At 43.1% G+C, this 8,967-nt stretch overlaps 1 protein-coding gene across 3 annotated transcripts in view; it reads left to right on the top strand.

Annotated features, from left to right (window-relative positions):
* Positions 1-8,967, top strand: part of adarb1b (adenosine deaminase RNA specific B1b) — a 103,212-nt gene that overhangs the window by 54,454 nt on the left and 39,791 nt on the right. The gene's annotated exons all lie outside the window — the stretch shown is intronic.

Raw genomic sequence — 8,967 nt, 5'->3', positions numbered from 1 at the left:
CAGCAGTATGAGAGAAGAAGAGCTGGAGGAGTGAGCGCCTGCAGCCTTCAGTGAAACATGGTGGAGGGTCTGTCATGGTGTCCAGACTTAAAGACTTAATTCCTCAAAAGAATTGGACAGCTGTGCAAAGGGAGGGTACACCAAATACTGATTTTTGGACTGAAGAATCCATTTTGTCTTTTAATATTGTGCATGTTTCTTGTATTTCTTGGTTATATCTTGATAAAGAGAAATAAATTATTATTCCAACCTTGCTAAAACAGAAAAACTAATGGTGGACTAAGACCTTTTCACAGTACTGTGTGTTTATCAGGGGCACTTTAAAAGTGTCTGTTAGGGAGGCAGTACTGCCTGAAATTTGTTTCCAAACTAAAATAGTATCCCTTACATAACCGTGGCCTTTGCCTGGTGAAAGGAGATGTCAGAGGCAGCGCTGCAGCAAAACGGCTTTAAATCTTTCTCAGAGTGTAACAGCTAAACAAATTGGGAACAGAAAATAAGCAGAAAGGTGATTTGTTGTTGTTGTCGTTAGTCTTTTTTAAATCATAAAAACAATATCCAGCTAGTAAGAGACAGACTAAGTATAAGATGTCGAGATGGTGTTACATTATGTTTGTTCCAATATCTGATTTCCCAGATAGTTTCGTAGTTTCAGTGGCACAGCACTGACATGATACTGTAATGTTATTTTCATGAGGAACTGTTCTCTTTTCCATTAAATGTTCTGACAGTGACTTATTAGTACATCATGTGTTGTGTCTGGGATTGTGCAGAACACTTTTTTTAACCTGAAAAAGGAAACCCTACAGCTTCTTGTGTTTTTGGAAGTTGTATTTGTCAACCTCAGTTTGTGGAATTGCCAAATCTACAGGTGGTCACACAGACAGCAAATAGAAGTCAGACAACCTTTGTTCACTAGTCGAGCGGGCCCAAGGCAGTCTTGGCCAGATGGCAATGCCAGAGAGATGTTCTGCCATCTTATCTTATTGATACTGCTCATTTCCCACAGCTTGTGTGTGTTTTAAGGGAGCTGGGTACTTCATCTCCTTTATGGATAGTCTTGTCTTTATTCTGACAATGCATTTATCAGCTGAGGACTTCACTGTACGCACGCTCACACCTGAGTGCTGCCTGGTGCAACCGGTCTTCTCCTGTCGGCTGCTGGGACCGAAACATTTCATCATTGAAGACATTCACACACAGCACTAAAAGGAAGCAATCATGTTTGCATTGGTGGGTGTCAGGCAGACCGAAGAAGAACGCGAGGAGGAAACAAAGTGGAAAGCCAGGGAGTGAGGCAGTTGGGGTAAGAGAGGCCTGCCAGAGGGGCGCACTTGCCAGGCACCGCAGATACATGTGCCCAAGCCTCCTTTCCCACTCTGTGGTTTCTGTCCTAGCACATATAGATACCTTCAAGAACTCACCAGGAGGCTGTCACTGTTTTTGGGAATAGTATGGCTGCTTTCCCCCAGTCACTTTTTCAGGACTGTGGATGTTACGTAAATGCTTCTTTTACAGAAGGTTCTTCTTCAGCTTGACTTCATCTAATTTAGTTTTGTTTCCTTGTTCCTCTTTTCATCACCTCTATCAGTGCCCAAATTGACAGTGCTGAGCAGACCTACTGCTGCAGCTGGGGAGTTAAATAAACCTCGCTGTCTCAGTGGCCGTAATCCAGGGAAGGCGTTCTTGCTAAACTGACTGCCCTAGTCAACCTGTCTGGTAGCTTTCCCACAGATTTCACTTCATTTATTCCTCAAAATGTAAGAGAGGAAATTGTTGAAGCTTTATTAAAATGAATAGCGGGGGTCACCGTTGTAATGAAACCCAGCACCTTTCCAGGAATTCCAGCCAGCTGTTGGATGCAGCAGCCGGCTCTAGCTCCAGATTCTTTGGAGTTATGTTCCCCCTGAAGCAGTTTGTCAGGGATTAGTTAGTAGTAAAAGATTATCTTGCAAGATTTTGATTACATTTTTCCCATCTGTGGTTTTGGTCAAATCATTTCCTAAACCCTACGTCTTGATGACTGGCTTCAGTTGTTCTAGTCTCACTTGGAAATGTGCACTTGTCTGTTTAGTTGATTTAAAAACAAACTAATATTGTATTTCAAAGTGAAAGTTCATGAAAAAGACCTTCAGATATTGAATGCAGCATTGCGATTCAAGTGTGCATGTTTGTGTGTACACACATACATTTACCAGCCCTCCAAGAACAGGTCTTATTGCTTAACAGCCTCATGGTTCTCATTTTACCAGGTGTATGGTTTAGCCTACTTTACTGGAGACCCTGATTTTATGTTGGGCGACCTCATATGCTCACAGTGTAAGACACACAGATATTGGTAAGCATGGCCTACTTTTTCTGTACCTCTCTTGTAATCCTATCTGTGACCACTGAATAGAGGCAGTGTGGGAAAACCTGAACCATTATGTGACAGAACGACTGAAAGAAAAGGAGGCTGGAGAGGCTCTGTAGGCTGAATTTACTCTTCATCTCGGACCAGGTTCATTATCTTGAACTCCACATTCCTATCCACTGAGAATGAACCCAGTGTCAGAGGTACATGTCTGTGTACATAAACATACATAAACACACAAACATGCGTTTACACATTCCACCATAATTGCAGTCAGACTCATTTTGTTGTTATGGCAGAGGGCGCACAAAAAGTCCTCCCTTTTTCCTCTCGGCTCCCGGAGAAGATCACGAGGGCTCAGGTGGCAGTGCTGGATGCTTGCTCTGGGCGGTGGCGATGCAGATGTTATCTGGTGGCTCTATGGTTTCCGCTGTGTGTGTTTGTAATTGCGAGCCAGCTGTGATGGCCAGCCGCCCACGTTACCGAGGCCTTGGCAGCTCCCCAGAATGTCAACCCAGATATAAAACACCAAGAGAAGAGAGAAGCGCACACACGCAGTCTCTTGGATATACATACACACATGGATATGCGCCTGTGTGGGCACTCTTCGCACAGAGATGCTTGTGTAGTCCCACCAGAACAGGTGAGGCAGGAAAGGGAGATTTTTTTTTATGGATTATTTTTGGTCTGACCTCAAACTTTCCCGGTGAAGCAAAGTTTCATTGCAAAGTGACTCTATTGTCGAAAGGTGTACTCAGCAGCAGTTGTTATGCTTTGAGTTTGTTCAGTCATGCAGCGGTTTACACAGTTATTGTTGCAGTAGCACAGATTTAGAGATGAATGGAAATAGCTCCTCATGTATGTACAGGTGTGTAAACAAACACAGTCTCAAGAGAAAAGAGTCTGCACACTGAACTGATTCCTACATTGGAAGAAGCAGAACTAAAGAATAATGAGTCATTATAAAAAGTCAAGCCTTTGATCGTCAGCAGGTCCCCCTGACTGACAGCCTGTCCTCACCAGCCAAACAGTGGCAGCTTGTTCAGATGCTAACCATAACCAGTCTTCCAGACAAGTGGACTGTTGTGGTTGTGCAGATAATGAGTGTCTTCTTTAAGTGATGTGGTTAATCTGTCGTCTTCATAAGTAAGATATTGAGGTTGTTGGTCAGTTTTTCCCACTTCATTTATCTACGCCTTCACCAGAATAACTGTCATTGCTTGAATTTAACTAAACCTTAAAGCTGCACACAAAACATCAGGTGCCTAAGTGCAGTGGAACGGCGATGAAGCCACAGAAAAGTGCCATCCAACTGAAGTTCCCTGACGTGCCCTTGGTAGTGTGGTTTTAGTTCATTGTTTTGGTTTTCCAGCCTGCAGTTCTGCTATGATCAACATCATTTTCAGCAGCAGCGGGAAGCTGTGTTCACTGAAAAGGTTTGTACGCTGCTTGTTGAAATGACAGCTTTGAATGCAGCTTTAACCACAGGGGTATGAGAGCTGTCACAGCAGCCCCATGGTTCCTTCATGTAGTCCAGTAACAGATGACCTCACGGTGCTTTGCAGCTGTGCACTAAAAGCCCCTTTTTTAACTGTGGGTGAGTGTGTGTCTGCTCACCTTGTCAAGTTCTTTGTGGTTTTGTGCAGTTACACGTGTCTGTGCGTGTGTGTGTGTGTGAGTGCAGACATTATCCTCAATGTCACACTGCACTGCAGTGCAGTACAAACCTGAGCATGTGTGTGTTACTGTACAAAGTCAATCCAACAGTTCCAGCACAGGCTTCCACTATGTGTTGGTATCACAATAGAGGTGATTAGTTTAATCATTTTACTGTAGACATCAGTCTTTTTTGTAATAGTTCTACAATAGTAACAATAGGATATTCACTTTTAATGTCCTCTCATTAGTTTTTCTGTTTCAGGTGTTTGTACCTTTGAAGTATCTGTAGTTTCATTTTCTGGTACCTCATAATTTGACTTCACTACACTTTAGAGGCTAATATTGTACTTTTTACTCCACTACCTTTATTTTATAACTTTAGTTACTTTGCATAACCAGCCTCTCTTACAGCGTGTTGGCTTTGCCCTTCAGGTGCAAACACAGAGCCATTGTTCTCCTTGTGTTTATGTCGAGCAAACATGCACCACCACTGGTCAAGCCCCAGACAACAACCCAAAGCTACGAGCAGTAGATCTGTCCTGGGTGAGGAGGAGGGATGGTGAAGCTGGAGACCACACCCGGCAGCAGGAGTTAATGGCTGAAAACCACAGGGAGCAGCTCCCATTGGAAGGACTAAGTCATTTCTTTTTGCAGGTGGTCATATTTAGAACAAAAGCTGACTCCTGTTTAGAGTGACAAAGAGTAAAATAGAACAGCTGTTAAATGATGAATTGCTGAATAAATATAGATAAACACATTCAGGAAGCTACTAGAAGTTGTAAGATTATTTTGGCAGCCTGGTTTATTTATACATGATTGTTGGATGGTTGTGTGGCACTGTGCATATGTTTTTCTTTGTGTGTGTTCCCTCACATTAGTGAATGATGTTTGCACCCTCACAATCTTTATATCCATACCTGTGTTCAGTGATACCACACAGAATATATTAAAGTCTGGTTGTGTCTGGCAAATGTCCTGTCGATAGTCTGTGCTAACATTTTGGCAGAGGAACTTTGCACTTTGCAAGTGATTATTTATTTATTCTTTGGCATTTTCCCTTGTTTTCTTCCTGAATTGGCATGGCCATGCTGTGCAGTTTTTATCACCGCTAACTGTTGGTGAGGGTGTCAAGCTCAGGTGGTTCCTCTAAAACATGTGGAGCCACCAGCTGCTTGCTTGCCTGCCACAGTGGCTTCATCAGGAGGGTGTAACAAACATGAAAGTTCAAACTGTCCCCTGCAGATTCCACCTGTGCAGTATCCATGACACAATCCCTCATTGGCTTCCCACACTGAAGACAGTGTTTAATGGAGTGATCAGCTAAGCTGCTAGCATCTCTGCCAGGGAAGAAACACAGCTCTTTGTAATTCTAAAGCCTGGAATGTATCCTTTGTAGGTTTAACAAAGCAGTGCAAAGGAGGCCAAAGTGGTTTTGTACATGCAGTCTGGCATGGATTACTGACCATTCTTCAGCTCATCATCACAGAATCCTTCTGTAAAAAGGGTGCAGAGAATGTGGATGTTAACACAGAGACGTGCAGCTGGGTAACCACAGAACCACATACTGTACTGATTATCCCTTCCTAAAGTAAAAATCACTTCTTTACTGAAAGCCTCCCTGATTGTCTGTCTGTTAAAAACATATCTTCAGCTGAACAGACTTGTTATTTTCTCTCAACTCCAAAGTTAATTATATTGAGCCTATTGTCCAGTTGGTGGTTTCTTTTCTCAAAAGAGGAAACTGCTGGTACGCTGTGGTTTTCTATGGAGCACTGGCAGCCTTTTTTAAACCACTGTCATCTTTGTGTGTAGTGCATATGACCACAATGCTTGATCTGATGTGTTATCAGAGCGCCTTCTTCTGCAGCTTTGACTCAAATGTGCCATTATTGCACACACAGTGCAGCCATCACTGAAAGTCAATGTACATGCCATCAGTTCAGAAACTACTATACGTTCAAGGATAGAGCAGCAAATATGTGCTCGATCCCATTCAGACGTGCAAACAGTTAAAGGACATCTACTGTTCTATGTGTACACGCAGCATCATGTTAATAATCTTGTTGCAGTGCTGCCCTCTGCTGGACAAGAATCAGTAAAACAAAAACTTTGCCAGACGTTCATAATGGAGAAAACAGCACATGATCCAGCCTCCAGCTCGCTTGATTTATGATACACACACATAGTTGCTCACAATGCAGTGACATACCAATGTAATTCAATAGCACATTAATTAAAACTCCATCCCTGTGGTGTGTGTGTGTGTGTGTGTGTGTATGTGTGAGAGAGAGAGAGAGAGAGCAGGAGAGAAAAAGCTAGGTCAGAAGGAGGGGTAGGGTTTAATGGCTTATCAGGACCCTGGCTAGCCTGTATGTGTGTGTGTGTGTGTGTGTGTGTGTGTGTGTGTGGCCAGTGGTTACCAAGCCATTGGCCTCATTTTTTGCTGAAGACCAGGAGTCAAGGTTTATAGACGCGCACTTCCCTTATCATGTTGACTGGATTTTTGTCTCTCTTTCGTAATAATTCTTTTTCATAATCAACCTCTGACTTGGTGTGTGTCCAGCAGGCTCAAATCACTTTTACTCTTCAGTCTTTGTTTTTAATCACTAAGTCTGTCAAAGCTCTTCAAAGTGCTAACAGGAGGTCTGCGCCTATTAGAGCCTAATATGATCATAACACACACACACACACACACACACATATGCTCACTATCTCTCAGTTCTGACAGCTCTCAGAGGCTCTCCCCTTCTGTTTCTACTGATCTCACACATAAAATTTCTCCCTCTCCCTGTCATGCGCTTGCCAAACTCCATGCACAAGAAGAGGTTCAGTGAGTGTTGCTTTAGGAACGTGACTTCCTCACAAGGCAATGAAACTCCGGCCTGGACGTTTCTCTTTTGCCTTCGTGTTCAGGTATTCAAGCACCCCAGGATACGCTTATGTCTACACATTAGGTTCCTCGTTGATTCTCCACAGCGACTTGAGTTAACTGCTTCAGCATGCACACCAGTAGGTTTTTGTCTTTTAAGGAAGAACAGTTGTAGTTTTTTTTTCCAGAACCATATTAGTACCTAAAGGAACTCTGAGGTTTGTTTTTTATATTCCTCTCCACATGTTCATTGCTTGCTCATTTGCTTACTTCACCCCAGCCTGGTAGCTTGATGGCTTTGGTTTGTAGTCTCCAGTTTTGAATGAGGAAAGCCTAATGAACACGCTGTATGTTAGCGTAGCTGAAGGTTCTTGTTGTAAATGTAACAGTGTGAACATCACTTTAATGATACTACATGATTTAACCCCCACCCCCTCCAAAGTCACCACTAGTGAACTATGATTTCAGTCCATCAGCTACAGTACTGAGCTCTTAAAATTCTGCACCGTGGACCTGGCACTCAGATTCAGATGAACAGCTTTAGAAAAGCTTGACAACAAAAAAAAAAAAAACTGGTCCCACTGAATCTATTTCTAGAGCTTTGTGCACTGAGCACATCTTTGAACTAACAGATGGGCTCACCACAGTAGCTTAGATTGCCCCGTGAAACTGTTTAAGGGGGTGTTTTTGTCAGTGGCTGTGTTTCTCTGTCAAACCGCTGCAAAGGCCACCAGGAGTTGAGTTATTTGAGTATGGAATGTTTTTAAATTCAGCCTGGAAAACCGCAGCCTCTTTTCTCTTGTCCATTCAGTATGTGTTGAAAATCCAGAGAGAGAGAGAGAGAGAGAGAGAGAGAGAGAGAGAGAAAGTGGTGGGTAGAATCTCTGCCAGTGGAACAACATGTACCTCTGTGGAGCATTCATGTCTGCAGCTTTTGAACAGTCTGTAAATTAAAGGAAACAGACTGACTGGTTTCCCTTTCAGAAAACAAAGCAAAACAAGTCACCCAGCCAAAGCAGTTGTGGTGAGCCTCGGCCAGCCTGAGTTATGGTTGGCTTGCACACAGAAGCGTGAATGAATTTGCTTCTGGAGAAAACAGTATTTCAGTTCAGCATCTCCTGTCTTGTGCTGACTTCTGTTTCCCTGCAGCTCGTACCCCGAGTTCGTTGGCTGGGTCTAAGCATCTTCCTTTTTACTGCAGCGTTTCTCCTTGCTGGACTGTTTCTCAGCTGCTGTCTCACTTTCGTTCTCGCTCATCCTGCTCAGCTTGGCCCCATGTGCCTAATTGGCAAGGCTCTACTGACAAACCTCTAATTTGCTTTTTAAGAACATTTGATATGGAGCTGCAGGCGGGGAGCCAGGGACGAGTTGGCCTCCAGTGAAGACGGCATCATTGACCTTATATGACCCCACAGTTCAGGTTTTATATGCGGACAGTTTTTTTTTCCACTCCTCACTTCATATTCCTCATGTCTTACAACCTCATCTCCCCCTCTCTATTCATTTCCATGTCTCTGCTTTGTTCTAATCTGTTCCCGTTCAAGGATTTATCTCTCTATCCTTATTTTCTTTTTCCTTGTCAAGCCTTTATGTTTCTTCCCTTCCTCTTTGTGTCTTATTCCCTTCCTATTGTCTCCATCCCCAGCAGGCTGTGATGCTTTAAGGCATTTGTTCCCATTCACCTGTAGATTTCATCTTCTTTTTTACTTAGTATTCTGTCAAACTATTGTACCTTGTCCACTGTGTAGGGGTCACAGGACAGAATCAGTCTGAATGACAAGATTTACAACATAATGAAAAGTCTTTGTTAGACCACTGAAGGAAAACCATCTTACCAACAGGTACAGCAGTATAGAAATTACATACTGGCACTTGTGGAACAATGTAATAATAGAATGTGCACAACAATATGTTTCCGACTGAGAGAAGTAGAGTTCTACCCCCCCCACCTCGACATACAAATCATTTGTATGCTTTTAAAATCAGCTTTTGTTATAGTAAAGGGTTAAGAACCCTTGTTCAAATGGATCGAACTGAGGTCCTCCTGGCTCTGCTGCAGCCCCGTCAGTGAGGCCAGTTTAAAGAT

Source organism: Monopterus albus, unplaced genomic scaffold (genome assembly GCF_001952655.1).
Source record: "Monopterus albus unplaced genomic scaffold, M_albus_1.0 scaffold109.1, whole genome shotgun sequence".
In the NCBI taxonomy this organism is placed as follows: domain Eukaryota; kingdom Metazoa; phylum Chordata; class Actinopteri; order Synbranchiformes; family Synbranchidae; genus Monopterus; species Monopterus albus.
The sequence above is the reverse complement of the archived record's forward strand: the minus strand, read 5'-3'. Positions and strand labels throughout refer to the sequence as shown.